This window comes from Pinus tabuliformis, chromosome 8 (genome assembly GCF_031772625.1).
Source record: "Pinus tabuliformis cultivar Carrire ecotype Pingquan chromosome 8, CPIR1, whole genome shotgun sequence".
Classification (NCBI taxonomy): domain Eukaryota; kingdom Viridiplantae; phylum Streptophyta; class Pinopsida; order Pinales; family Pinaceae; genus Pinus; species Pinus tabuliformis.
Genome location: NC_142294.1, coordinates 1211645614 through 1211660713, shown reverse-complemented (window position 1 = coordinate 1211660713; position 15100 = coordinate 1211645614). Strand labels below are relative to the sequence as shown.

At 41.7% G+C, this 15100-nt stretch overlaps 1 protein-coding gene and 1 pseudogene across 7 annotated transcripts in view; both read right to left on the bottom strand.

Moving 5' to 3' along the window:
* LOC149239726 (uncharacterized) overlaps positions 1-15100 on the bottom strand; it is a 408199-nt gene that overhangs the window by 155768 nt on the left and 237331 nt on the right. The window lies entirely within an intron of this gene.
* Positions 1017-3921, bottom strand: LOC149239727 (glyoxysomal fatty acid beta-oxidation multifunctional protein MFP-a pseudogene; annotated as a pseudogene).

The window sequence follows — 15100 nt, the reverse complement described above, 5'->3', positions numbered from 1 at the left end:
ACTTAAGAAATCATAAGAAGTAATTATTAGTTTAGAAGATCCTTGAAAAATCAACAGTTATTTACATGTTATGTACAATTTTACTGTCATTCAGCATTTTAGGTCTCATTCTAGGGTTTCACATCCCTTAGGACCTCACATAACAACCCTCGCAACTTTGCTTAACAAATTCACGAGCCAATGACCTTTACTCCAAGTGCTTTGACAAAAGAACTGATAAACTTAGGTGTCCAGCCCAAGTTGCACTAGTGATCAGATTGCCTTTAGGTTGATATCAGCTTTAGATCTTTTCATATTGCACCTCAAATTGCTTCACTTGTAGATTTAAAAGTCTTTGCATGAACCATAAATCAGTTTTACCATTGCACAAGCACTCGTACTACCACACAATACTAATATTGGAGGTCATTCACATTTACCACATGGAAAGATGTTACAAGTCACAGTTTTGCTCCCACAAGGTTGCTTAGACCACAATCCACATCCTCAATCACACCAATCTCTATTCAAATCAGAACCCTATTGTTATCAAACTTTACTCATAGCAGGGAGAGACATTACTAGCCCCAGTTTTTCTCCACCTCTAACTATATATCAAATATTATCTATTGAACCTCATCAAGCTTTGACAACTTCGCACCAGTCACAGAGACATTTGTAGTGTAGCAGAGAAATTTTTGTCTTAGGTTTCCAGTAGCTAGAATTTCGATAAGAATTTCAAATATTGGTTACAACCAATTAATGACAAAGTATGAATAACAGTACTACAAAAATCTCAATATTGCAATTCAGCGGTCCATAGAGTATCCTAATTCAATTCCAAACAACTATTATAATTTGAGATTATAACAATGTTCCGGTTTGTTCAATAGTCATAGACAGAATCCACAATCAACTAACCATTATAATATTTGACAACGCTCCATCAATCGTCCTATATTCCATACTTAATTATCGATACGACTAGAAAACTGCTAGAATTTAATTTGCTTACTGAGGAACGCTAATCTATTGTGCGCCGATTCTAATTCATAGTGGATTCTGGGCTTGCGCAACTTCAGTAACGTTTGCACTTGCCTATTTATGGCTTAAGGAAGCCCTCTAGTGCTCTTTCCAAACTTGCGGGTGTGCTTTTCCACGAGATTACTTACAAAGTAACTTTCGATTAGACTTTGTCTACCTTCTCAAGTTCGAGTTTACCAAAGAACACCGAAAATATGTTGACATGTTGGCAATAACCCTCGCTTCCACTTCGACCTGAATTCCACAGATAATTTGCTCCCACAATAGAATCCATCTATTGTTGCTTCACAATTCCTTCTCCAATAAATTCCTACACCAATCACGAAATAAGCTTTAGACTTGATCATGGGTTCAGGGCCAATGGGAGCCTTTCGATGGCTTGATTTCTTACGAATTTATCTTGTTCCCAATAGCGATCAAACCCGCATATTTTGTGGCTTTCCTTTTAGACACCCCCTCTATGCCAAAATCCCTAGCCAAATTCTATCCAAAACAGAAATTCGCTCTTCCTTGAGATACTGGATACAATTTCTTGTTGCCCTCCTTGTGCCAGAAACCCTATCCGAATTCTTCAAACCTTCCTAATCAATTGAGTAAACTTTACTCCAAGCACCAACTTTGGGTTTTTTCACCCAACTACCCCAAAACTTGCCCCACACTAGGAATTTTTGCGGTTTTCCCATTTATCACAGACTATAGCCTACGGGGATTGATAGGCTACTTCGTCTTTTCGGGCGATTAATTTACAAGGAACATTACAATCCCCCCTTCCCGATATTGCTTGTCCTCAAGCAATGACAAACTTTGTTGCTGCCCATGTTGCTCTTCTTCCTTGATATTTGAAATCAGATCAGATCAATGTGCATCAAAACATTGCTAAAGATAGAAAGTGATCTGCAGTACAATTTTCCTTTGACACAGGTCAACACCAATCATTTTAGGATTGAAGTATAGCATTCGAGGCATGCTTTTAGAGAGGATATTTCCAATATTATTGCTCATGAAATGTACAATGGTCAGTTTCTGAGCATCATGTTCACCTTCCAAATCTATTCCCATCAACTCCTTCATAGTACTCCACATTAAAATATTACATTGAAGATTCATTCTGACCTTTGCTCGATCCTTGACAGAGTAAATTCTATCATCATCATTATCATATGCAGCCCAGATCTTCAATTTGGAATAAATGTAATTTGTTCCAAGAGAATCTGCCCAGGGCGTAACACCGCCCCTGTAGGGTGGGTATCCTGTGCCCATTATCGAGGCAATATCAATGTCTGTCAAGAGTATAGCTGATTGAGTATATGGAAAAAAACATGTGATTAACTGCCAATCCAGAGCAGTCCAGTGCCTCTATTTCCAGGAGAGGCATTATACGTGCAGAACTGAAAAATGTGCACCAGCAATCTGATCCTGCAAATTGGTTTCCAGGTCAATCAGGTTTAATTCTATTGTAGAACTATTTGTTGCTAGAACACAATGTGATGGACAGTGTTTCTTGAGACCACTAATTATTTGTTGTTTTAAAGCTACATTTTCAATGACAGCTTCGATTACCACACACATACTCCTAAAGTTTTCATAGTCGACTACACCCTGTGCCAGGAAGAATACTTTCTCAAACTTTTCTTGACTCATTTTTCCTTTATTCACACAGCTATGCAAATTTGCTTTAATATGTTCAAGACCAGACTTAAAGGCATTTATCATTTACCCTTTTAAAGATCACAAGATAGCCCCTCAGGATTAGGGTTGTGGTTATGCCAAAACCCATCAAAACCACCACCACGATCAGCTACCTTTCTGACTCTTCTTGGTTTTAAGCCTTCATTTCTGACTCCTGGAACCTTTGATGCTGAACGTTCAGTTAGCAAGCCGGCTATTGGTCCAGATACACTTCCCTCCTCAATGACATCAAGGTAAACAAGTGGATGTTTGAGATTAGCAGCCTTCTTTTGTGCTTGAATTCGTGCAAATTTTAGGATTTCGCATGCCTCTCCCAAAGGTTCTAACTTGTCAGTGTGGTAAAGACTTCTTATCCAAGGCCTTCGAATTTCTGCAGTGTCCAATGCCCAGCGACAAGCTGTGTTTAGTAATTCCACAGGTGGAACTACAACATCCACAAGCCCCAACTCACTCATCACTTCAGATTTGGTTGGTTTCGGTAACAGTGTCTTTTCAAGTGCCTTTGAAAGGCCCATTAGGCGTGGAAATCGCTATATACCATCAAGACCAGGGATAATTCCAAGTTGGAGTTCAAGCAATCCAAGTTGAGCCTGTGGTGCAACTATGCATCCATGGAAAGTCATTGCAATCTCAAGTCCACCATCGAGCACAAAACCATTAATAGCAGCAACGGTTGGCTTCTTTGCGTCTTTAAACAATTCAGTCATGACTCTGACTGAAACATCTGTCAGTTCAAACTGTCCTCCTCGATTTTGTACAGCCCCACCTTGTAATCCCCTTAAGTTTCCAATATCAAAGCCCCCACAGAATTTGCCACTAGAACCTGTAATAACTATTGTTTTCACATCATGTCTTTGCAAAGCTTCATCATATTTTCTTTTGAAGCCTAGCAAGACATCAATTTCAGATTCTGTACGAGAGGAAGGGGTGAGGGGAATATTATCCACTGATGTATTCAAAGTCATTCCAACCTTATGAGCAGAAACAGCATGATTAGTGACTGAACCCGTACTCTATGCAAGCTGGCTTTCTAATGGTGCTGGAGTGCACTCTGGCTTAGCCTGATGACTTTTCTGTGATTGAAATGTATTTGTGGAATACATCAACATGTCTCCATTTTTTTGAGGTAATGCACAGTTGTTGCACTCATCAGTGGGATATCCAATCCCATTCCATTTGGCTTCCTTATTCATTTTAAGAGAATGAGGTCTATTCTTGTTATCTAAATTTGAAAGTCCTAAAATAAATGCTTCTTGTCCACTGTTGCGGTCCAGTTGGCAACATGGTACTGCATCCTTTGATAGCTTCATAGTGGATCCTGTAGTAGAGTTGTCAGTATCCCAACCTGATGTCTTAGTGCTTGCTACTACTGAGATTGAGCTGTGCAATAACAACTTATTGCAAGAGGTGTCCAGAGAGTCCTTGCTGACACTACTATCTTTACCATGCATATCTGAAATTTGAAGGATGTTATAAGCAGAAAGGGTATTCCCTTCCTTGAGAAGCCAACTTCATTTACCTTCAAAACTGTTATCATTAGCCATGGTGTCTTCTTTAGGATTTTCCTCCTTTTTAGGGGGATACAACCATGTCCAAGCCTTGGCCTTTGCTTCAGTTTTTCTTGTACTTTGATTTTCAAGCTTGGTCTTATCACTTGATTTGCCTTTTCTGCAACTAGTCCAGAAGTCGTTCCATTTGCCTGCCTTCTGCTGTTTGCCTTCATTCTTCAATGCCAATGTTTGACCAGACTTGGAGGTCATGGGTGTGGCAGCTATCATATTTTGCTGAGTGGGCTGCCCAAACGTTCCCTGCCTGAAAACAGGAGTTGATGTGTTGTTAGGGAACAAGTTGCTGTCAAAAACAGGAGTGCTCTGGCCAAAATTTGGTGTTGAAGATTGAATCGTCCCAAATGGCTGAATACTTCTAAGGGGCGTACTCTTATCATTAGGTTTGCAGAATTGATCTCTTTTATTCTTTACCTCCAACTTTTTCAATTCCTCAAAAACCCTTTTGTTCCAATATTGCAAATCCTTCATTGTTTCTACTTGTTGCTCTTGTAGTTTCATCCGAGACGCTGCATACTCCTTGCTCGAAACTGTTCCCAATTGTTCCATCTTCAAACACCATCCAGGCTGGCAGGATCTCTGCTCTGATACCACTGTAGTGTAGCAGAGAAATTTTTGTGCTAGGTTTCCAGTAACTAGAGTTTCAAATATTGATTACAACCAATTAATGACAAAGTATGAATAACAGTACTACAAAAATCTCAATATTTTCAGCGGTCCATAAAGTATCCCAATTTAGTTCCAAACAACAATTATAATTTGAGATTATAACAATGCTTCGGTTCATTCAACAGTTCATCATAGAGAGAATCCACAATCAACTAACCATTATAATATTTGACAACGCTCCACCGAGTAATTAACCAATCGTCCTGTATTCCATACTTAATTATCCATACGACTAGAAAACTGCTAGAATTTAATTCACTTACTGAGGAACGCTAATCTATTGTGGGTCGATTCCAATTCATAGTGGATTTCGAGCTTGTGCAACTTCAGTAACGTTTGCACTTGCCTATTTATGGCTTAAGGAAGCCTTCTGGTGCTCTTTCCAAACTTGCAAGTGTGCTTTTCCACGAAATTACTTACAAAGTAACTTTCGATTAGACTTTGTCTACCTTCCCAAGCTCGGGTTTACCAAAGAACATAGAAAATATGTCGACAATAACCCTCAGTTCCACTCCGGCCCGAATTCCACAAATAATTTGCGCCTAGAATAGAATGCGTCTATTGCTGCTTCAAAATTCCTTCTTCAATAAAATTCCTACGCCAATCACGAAATAAGCTTCAGACTTGATCACAGATTCAGGGCTAATGGGAGTCTTTCAATGGCTTGATTTCTTACAAATTTCTCGTGCCCAATAGCAATCAGACCCACAAATTTTGTGGCTTTCCTTTTAGACACCCCCTTTGTTCCAAAAACCCTAGTCGAATTCTGTCCAGAATAGAAATTCACTCTTCCTTGAGATACTAGATACAATTTCTTGTTGCCCTCCCTCTGCCAGAAACCCTAGCCAAATTCTTCAAACCTTCCTAATCGATTGAGTAAACTTTACTCCAAGCCCTAGCTTTGAGATTTTTTACACAACTGCCCCAAAACTTGCCTCACAACAGGAATTTTTCGGGTTTTCCCCTTTATCACGGACTATAGCCTACAGGGATTCATAGGCTACTTCATCTTTTCGAGCGATTAATTTATTGGGAACATTACAACATCAAATCTATTGTTGCTCAGTGGAGTTGATTGATATGCTCTAGAACTAAATCCAAGTCAAGATTTAATTCATTACCCCTAAGATCACGCCCTTCGAACTTATAAGATTGACCACTACTAGATCGATTAGCACGAGACAACTTAGTGCCAGATTGGAGGAGATGTGACCACCATCATCATGCTAGAACAGAGAAAGAGAACGCCCTTATTACGCCATAAAAGAATATTACTATGCATCAAACCATATCACATGTTGTCTATACCAATTAGAAATGATCAACCATACCACAAAAACACAACCTAGAACTACTCCATAAAAATTTTAGATTACAAGCTTAAGGCAGACTTAACAATGCATGGTATCAATTCAACATATCATGTCATTTTTGTAAGGTATGTGGATGCCACATTTATGAAACTTCTTAAGGATTCGAGATCTCAATCTAAGAACTAAGAGTTTGAGGTTTTCCCCTTAGCTTACTTGCCTTCCATTCTAAGGGAAACATACTTCAACAGCTAACTCATCAATCCTTAAATTGAATAGTAACCCCTAAACCTTTCCTTGTTGGCCTCCCACAGACCTGAGACAACACCCACACGTCTTGGCCATAAACTTGAGGTTTTTTGGCTTCTCCTATTGTCACATTGAGAACTTTCGACCTTCCTGAGATCAACCATGAAGCATTTTGGCCATAGTTGCAGGAAACCCCCCCCAAAGGAGCCAAACCGAGAACCACATCCCATACGGATCTGTCATCAGATCTGCGGTTTGGAAATCCGAAACCACAAATCAAGCCTGTGAAGACAAATTCTTGGAAATTTGGAACCGTGCTAGCCCAATCCACAGTTCCGGATTTCCGAATGGCGAATTCGTACAAATCCGACGACGGATCCAGAGCAGATACAAAGGGAGACAGGCGGTTCCACAAGGTTCTTAATTTTATTTTTTATTTTTCTTTGAAGTTGGTTTGGGGCTTCTCGAACACTCCCAAGGTGCTCCCTTGATGCTCCTTAGATGCTTCCTAGATGCTCCCTCATGGTAATGTTAAATTCTTAAAATAAAAGTGACATTCTCCTTTATCTTTCATTTTCATCCTTTTACTTAAATTTTTAACATTACCATGAAATGACTCTAGATGTTTGAGAGTGGTTCCAGCCTCATCAGACTTCATATGGAGAAAATAGAATTTAATATCCTATTCAAAATTCAACAGACTTAACAATTTTCGGGAATTCAAGATCAATGGGATTGTGGCATTTCATTAGATTACATCATGTATTAGGGTATGTGATTGGCATTTAATCAAGAGCACTAGCCCTATATGTACCCTAATGTTGGTGGTGTTAATTGTTGAACTCCTTTATCATGCCCTTAGCAAAAAATTACCTTTCAATCAAGTCAAAATCATCGATCAAGCATGTTAAGCTTTTTCTACCATATTTTAAGGCTTGGATTAAGGTAGTTTGATCAAAATTGGGCAATGTTCGATCAAGCATGTTAAGCTTTTTCTAACATGTTTTAAGGCTTGGATAAAGGTAGTTTGATCAAAATTGGACTAATATCCCTAGACAATCGAGGTAGAGTCAAAGGCTAAACAAGAGGAGAAGAATCTAGATTGTAGATGGTTGATGCTCGAATAATTAATCATTAATGTACAATGGATGCCATATCTATCTTGATTTATGTACAAATATGCATGTTTCCATATCTTCTACAACTAATTTGATATTTTGGATGTTTTTTTAAATATAAATGCAAAAAAATATAAATATATATATATAGTAGACGCTTCGCTTCCTAGATTTTTGGGAAATGACGCTTCCGAGGATCCGCTTCCAAAAAATGTCCCCACCTCGTCCCCACTTTGTGCAAGATTGATTTCGACCCTCTGCAACCAAAATGAGGCCTTTCAGCCCTCAACAGGGTTTGATTTGTACTTGTTCTTCGGCACAAAACCTCCTGAATAGACTCAATCAAGCAAAACAGAATCCTCAATCTCCTTGAAGACAAACTCTCAATGGTTGCTCTTATTAACCTCCCTCCGATACCATGTTGATTTTTCATGATCTTCTAGTCTAATAATTACTTCCAATGATTTCTTAATTAATTATTTTTGTGTTACATTCATCATTAAGCAATTATACATAGAAAATCTCAACTAAAAAACAATAATGACAGTAGGATCATGAAGAGACAACCAAACACAAGACACAAATTTTTAACTTGGAAAAACCCTAACTAGGGAAAAACCCAACAACCTTTTCTTAGAGAAATTGTCCAATTCAACAAGAGATTCAATCTGATTTTTCCAGTCAAACTAGATCAAACAACCCACAAATAGCCTCAGTCAACTGCCCAAACACAAGCCGAATTTCGGCCTCCTGCAATTGCCTCAAAAACTTAGTCAACTTGCCTCAGACCTGCGGTCAACCTTCCTCAAAAATTTGGTCAAATCCTGCCTCAGGAAATTTGATCAATGCTAGTCAAAGATGTTAAAATTTGGGTCAGCTATGGGACAAATTTCCCCATAAGAACCCAACTACCTCAATAGAAGCCCATCTTGCCCCAAAGGGAATTTAAATTGTTTAAAGGAAAATGTTATTATTAATATATTCATGGCACTCCTTGATGAAATCGGCATGGCACTCTTTCATTATTTGATAATTTATTTGGGCTTCATTATTAAGGCACCTGTGAACAAATTATAAAGGGTTACATTGGCAAGGTCAAGTCGGTTCCACTATTGGAGGATCCCTTTCACCCATTGAATATCTATAAAATAAGAACGTTGTATGGTTCATTGGACACACACTCAGTGGCTTGCGTATCTATTTTCTATGGCTCATTCTTCACCAAGGCTCGCACTCTTTATGGCTCGCATTGCATTTCTCTGCGGTTCGATTATATCTCTGAAGCTCGCACTCTCTATGGCTCGCATTTTATTTTTCTGTGGCTCACTATCTTCTTTTCTGTGGCATGCATTGTATTTCTTGAGGCTCGCATCTTTCTCTATGGCTCATTATCTATTTCAGAGGCTTGCATATCTTTCTCTGAGTGGCACGCATCAATTTGGATCACATTTACTATGGGTTGCATATCTCTTTGGTTTGCATATTCTCTATGGCACGCATATTCCTTGTGGCTCGTATTTTCTATAGCTCGAATCTACCTCTGAGGCTTAATATATTTTTTGTGTGGTTCATATGTTCAATTTTGAGGCCCTCATAATCATCTATGGCACGCAATTGTATTATTGAGCCTCATATCATTATTTGTAGCCTCACATACTTATCTATGGCTCGTATATTCCTATGGATCACATACTTCTCTATGACATCGCAAACTCTACAGTAGCTTGCACTATGACATTACAATAGCTCATTCTATGGCATCGCATTACAATGGCTCGCTTAACTCTGAGACTCGCATTATAGTAGCTTGCATACATAATTATGAGGCTTTCTTTCAATCACATTATAGTGGCTCGCATTAGTTTTCCTGTGGTTCGCATCATGTTCTTTGGCTCGCATTATTTAGTGGCTTGCATTATTCTGTGTGACTTGGAGAACATTTATATGACAGTGACTTGTGGAAGCATATGACAGTAACTTTTGATATAGTTGTAACTTTGATATGATAGTATGGCAATGACTTTGAAATGACGATAACCTTAATGCATGGCATTAATCTTGATAAGGCAATGTTCTTGACATGGTAGTGACCTTGGGTGTATGGCAAAGACACTCTGATGTATGGCTTAAGACAGTGATGGCAACAACAGTGAAGTGTGCAATGCTCTATGGCAGTGACAATGATGTATACTGTGTTCCCATGACAATGTGATTGGATGCCTGCCTGTTGTTGGATTGTCCTAGTAGGGCTAATGTGTAATATTCCTAATGGAAATATACAATGTTAAACAAAGCAAACATAGCAGAAAAACATGCAAAAATTTATAACGCATTTAACAACCGGAAATCTCCATGAACTGCACTGATCTGAGCCATTTTATTAATAAATAAGAGGGTACAATGTGGTGTTGGAAAGAGTGCACGTCGGCTTGCTTAAGGCAAGCTAGCCAAGTCCAAATGAACAATAAGAAATCCCTCTCAAATCTTTTGCTGCTCTCTCCTGGCTCTGCGCTAAAACTACTCAGAAAATATGTTGTTGGTTGCAAAGAACTGCTGCTAGGGCCTCCTCGGATGCTCAGAAAATTATGGGAAATTAACCCCGGGCTCTCCACCAATAACCCACAAAAACCCACGAAGGAATTGGCCAAATGTTGACCTTGGAATTTTGGCCCAATTTTCCCCTAGCTCCTCTAGTTGCTGGCTGAGTTGGGGCCCCTATTTGACCCCTCAAATCTGCCCAGAAAATTTTGCCAAATTAATTTTGGCCTCTCCTCAATAAACCCAGAAAAAACCCTGAAAAGGTTTGTCCTAGTTTTGACGCTCCAAAATTGACCCCCAAATGCTTGGCCCTCCTCCACAAGCAAAAAATGTAACCTATAGTAAATGATGCGTTTGTTGCTCCACCAAAATGCTGGAAAATCCCCCACAACACTTCCCTAAACTCCACCTCAAGTTTCAACGCCTAACTCCCTTAACTCCACAACCTCTAAGCGTGCCTCCTCCAAGAGTTGTGCAGTCCCTGTACTGTTACTGCCAATCCTCTCCACAAAATTGCGCTCCCTGCTACTGGTACGAACTGGTATAGGTAGGACTCCCTCCTCGGGCTGGCACTCGGAGTCCACCGAAGCAAGGGTTGAGATCTCTGCTCAGAGACACTCGTGTGCTAAACAACACTATAGACTTGGCTTCAGCTCAAGCGTGCTTTGTCAAAGACACAATTTCTGAATAGATGAATGAATAACCAAAATGAGTGCCTCTTGCTCTATTTATCAAAGAGCCTCCAAGATTCCCATGTGGGCTCAGCTCAACTTTCCCCACCAACTTTGCTCCAATGAGAGTGTCTTCCACATGTGGGTCGTAATTCTCCATGGGGTGGCCCCCACGCTCCACTACATTGGCAATATTTCCCTTCCTAATGTTTGGGCCCCCACTTAATCCAAAAATTCATGTGGGACCTCAAAACCCACATCTCCTAAGTGCAAACATGAAATAGGACAAAATTGGGCAAGATTGATATTTCCCTTAGCAATATTGCTAAGTGGGAATATCACAGTCCTCCCCGCCAAAACATTGTTTACCCTCAAGCAACTGTCAAACAACGCTCTCTCTAGTTGTTGCTCCCCACTGGCACTGCAAAAATGTGCCAGGATCCCAGATGCGCCACTGATTCGTCCCTTGACCTTTGCACTGTCCTAACATGAAAGAATCCCTCAATACCAGGATCCCAAGCCATCATGTCCCACCTGAAGCTCCCCTCGCTCCACTTACTATCATGCTCGATATAAGTACCAGAAATCTCTTGTATACCATCAATGAGTAGAGGATCATGATAATGTGGCACTATGCCCAACTCCTCGTGAAGTTGTCCTACCATGTAGGCCATCCCATGCACTCCAGGAGTATACTCTCGAAGATACCACCCAATCCCTGCAAAGATAGCGTCTTGCTCACGTGAGCTTCTCCTGATATCATCTTGTTGGCCCACCTGCCATGCTAATGAAGTCCCCCATGCCATCAGCGAGTCACCAAAGCCCAATGGAAGATCTGAATGATCTTCCCCTGTAGAAATTAGCTCATCCCCAAGGGTAGTTGTACTGCCAAGTCCTATGATGCTCAGATCCCACGCTAGTCTAAAAAGGGTGCCACTATGTTGTCGTTGTGCAACTCTGATCATGACAGTTTGCCCCTCATGCTCAAGTTGTATCCACCTTTCCTAGGACCTAACGGTAAAACATCTATGAAGTCCCCACATATCTAGACCAAGCACCTCCATGATGTCACCTCCTACCCATCCAACACTCACCCTGATACATAGCAATAACAAGGAAAACTAACCTTGCCATGCGAGCAAGGCCTCAACACTCCCCCATGTGTTAAACCAAGGGTGAGTTGGGTCATCCCCCATCCTGATCCCACTCACCACGACACAGAGTGTCCAATTGACCAGCCAAACCCCTAAATCCCACAGCCAGAACGACTGTGGCATAGTCCTAACAGCTAATGGAACCAACCTGCAACACGTCTCAGGTCCCTGCGCGCAATCAATATATGAACTCCATGCATCACAAACCAATCTGGTGCGTGCGACACGGCCCTGCGTCGATCATACCACACAATGGGATTTGTCGTCTTGCCTGCTAAAAGTGCTCCCCAATGCTACTCGGAGTCTAAATATCCAACTGTAAGCAAGGTCCACCAACCGTTGTAGATGCTCTAGAGACACCTCGGAATGTCTCACCAAAAGGGGATCACTTATAACCCTGAGTGTGGGCTTAAGGGTGGTGCAAGTGCTACCTCTGCAGGAGATCGGACTACCCCAAGCCTGCATCCACCAACTCGCATCCTGACCATATGCCACAACTGGAAAGCCTCTCTCCCAATGCACTGTGTCTTGTCCAACTGTCTCAAATGAACCTCATGGGTCCTGTTGCTCGTGATGAGAGCATCAAGAGATGATATCCAAGTCCCTTGTGTCAGTGTGCAATGCTGGAGAGTGATAAATGGAAGCTCACAATTGGCCCTATGATCAACTCGCTCTCCAAATCTGAGTGTGCCAAACCCAATGGTGTGTCTAATGCCCTCGTCAGGATATCTCTTTGGCAGCAACACTCTAACAACCTGTTGTGCATCATCTTGCTCGGTTGCACACAAGTACGTACCCCTACACTCCTCTGCATAGCACTGAACTCTGTGGCACAACTCCATGCACCCCTGGATACCAACGCTCAATGCCATGCCCCCATGTACCATAGGGAATCCCATATGTGCCCATGCAACCACCACGCTGCTAGTACACCTACCACGAAGTGATCTACACCTCCTCATCTGCCCTGGTAGACTTGAGCAGCCTAACTCCACACCTGCTAGAGGGGATATCTCTGCTATGTCGATCCTCAATGACTCTTGTTCCCAATACCCGAACGAGAGAACATCGCTTCCATATAATGCCTCGTCCAATGGCCTATCGATGCCACCTCCTCCCACTAACTCCTACCAAAGAATGCTAATCATCTTGCGACCCCATGTGCAACCAACATGCCAATACAATCCATGGAGCCTGCTCACAAACCGCCTATTCGCTAATGCCAACTGGAATTCCCCTAGGGAATGTATGTGCTCAGTCACTGGGTCGACTACCTCATCAATGCCATAGCCATCCCACATGTCTGATATCGGATAGGGAGCTCCACCTGGATCCCAATGCCAACCTGGGCCTCCAATGCCCTCGGTGTCTAAGAGCTCCCACTGAGCTTTACTCCAGACTATGACCATCTCCATGAGTCTAGTCCACTCCACCGGGTACCAACTCAGAATCTCTCGCCATCCAACCCCAAGAGAGGGATCGAATGCACGAACTCCCGCACATAGAACAACCCCGACATGCGGATGTTGCACCTTGTGCAACTCCAATCGTCTCATCCCACTATCCAGGTCAACACATGAGATCTGACTAGGTAGCTCTATCTCCCTCTCTCCAATGGGCAAAGGTGACCCAATAGTGTTGCTAACCTAGTCATCCCCTCTAGTATGTCTAGACAACTCCACCTCTCTCAATCCAATGCGTAGGGGTGGGCTGATAACGTTGTAGATCCTATCAATGCGCCTCTGAAGCGAACTATGTTGGAATCCCAACGTGTGGTCTCTATGTTGCCCCTCATCAATGGCTAGCCCAAAGGATGGTTGCACATCCTCCTCCATCATGGGCTCGACATGAGCCTCCAACTGCTCCTCCATAGACAATCCAACATGCAAGACATGCTCATCAGTCAGTTGTAGGTGGTTGTCGTTCTGAAGCTCTGTCATAGACCGAGATGCCTCATCAATGGATGTGTGCTCAATTGCCTCCTCCAATCTGTCTACTAGGGCTACCAAAGGAAACTCCAACAAGGGTGACTCCTGCGTCACACTAGGTGTATCCTCGTGCTCCTCCTGCGTGCCATTAGCCTCATGCTCAATCGGTTGGAACGTATCTAGATGAACTCCCTCCTCCAGGGGTATGTTCTCTCTCATCTCGTCACTACCTCTGCCTCCCATCTTCGTCTCTGCAGTATTGCTACTAGCGTTTCGTTCAACAATCATGCTCCTCTTATTTCCTTCATCTGCGGGTCAGCAACTACTGTTTCTTCTTGTTGCCTTTGCTGACAACCACTCTTCGAGAAGCCCTGCCAGTCTCTTGATGCTCCTAGTAACATTTTCAAATTTCTCCTGCTGAGACATTTTTGGGCATAAGTTCAATCTGGAGAATAATGTGGGACTAGTGTTTTAGCCTCTGGAATTCTAGTCCACAATAGCACTTGAGCATTTGTGTGATTTAGACCCACAGTTGGCCAAAATCATGCTCTGATACCACTATAATATTCCTAATGGAAATATACAATGTTAAACAAAGCAAACATAGCAAAAACACATGCAAAAATTTACAGCACATTTAACAACCAAAAATCTCCATGAACTGTGTTGATCTGAGCCATTTTATTAATAAATAAGAAGGTACAATGTGGCGCTGGAAAGAGTGCACTTGGGCTTGCTCAAGGCAAGCTAGCTAAAGCCCAAATGAACAATAAGAAATCCCTCTTAAATATGTTGTTGCTCTTCCTGGCTCCGCGCTGAAACTACCTAAAAAATATGTTGTTGGCTACAAAGAACTACTACTAGGGCCTCCTCTGATGCTCAAAAATTTCTCGAAAATTAACCCTGGGCTCTCCACCAAAAACCCATGAAGGTATTGACCAAGTGTTCACCTTGGAATTTCAGCCCAATTTTCCCCTAACTCCTCTAGCTATTGGCTAAGTTGGGGCCCCTGTTTGACCTCTCAAATCTGCCCAGAAAATTCTGCCAAATTAATCTTGGCCTCTCCTCAATAAACCCAAAAAAAACCCAGAAAGGGTTTGTCCTAGTTTTGACGCTCCAAAATTGACCCCCAAATGCTTGGCCCTCCTCCACAAGCAGAAGATGTAACCTGTAGCAAATGTTGCGT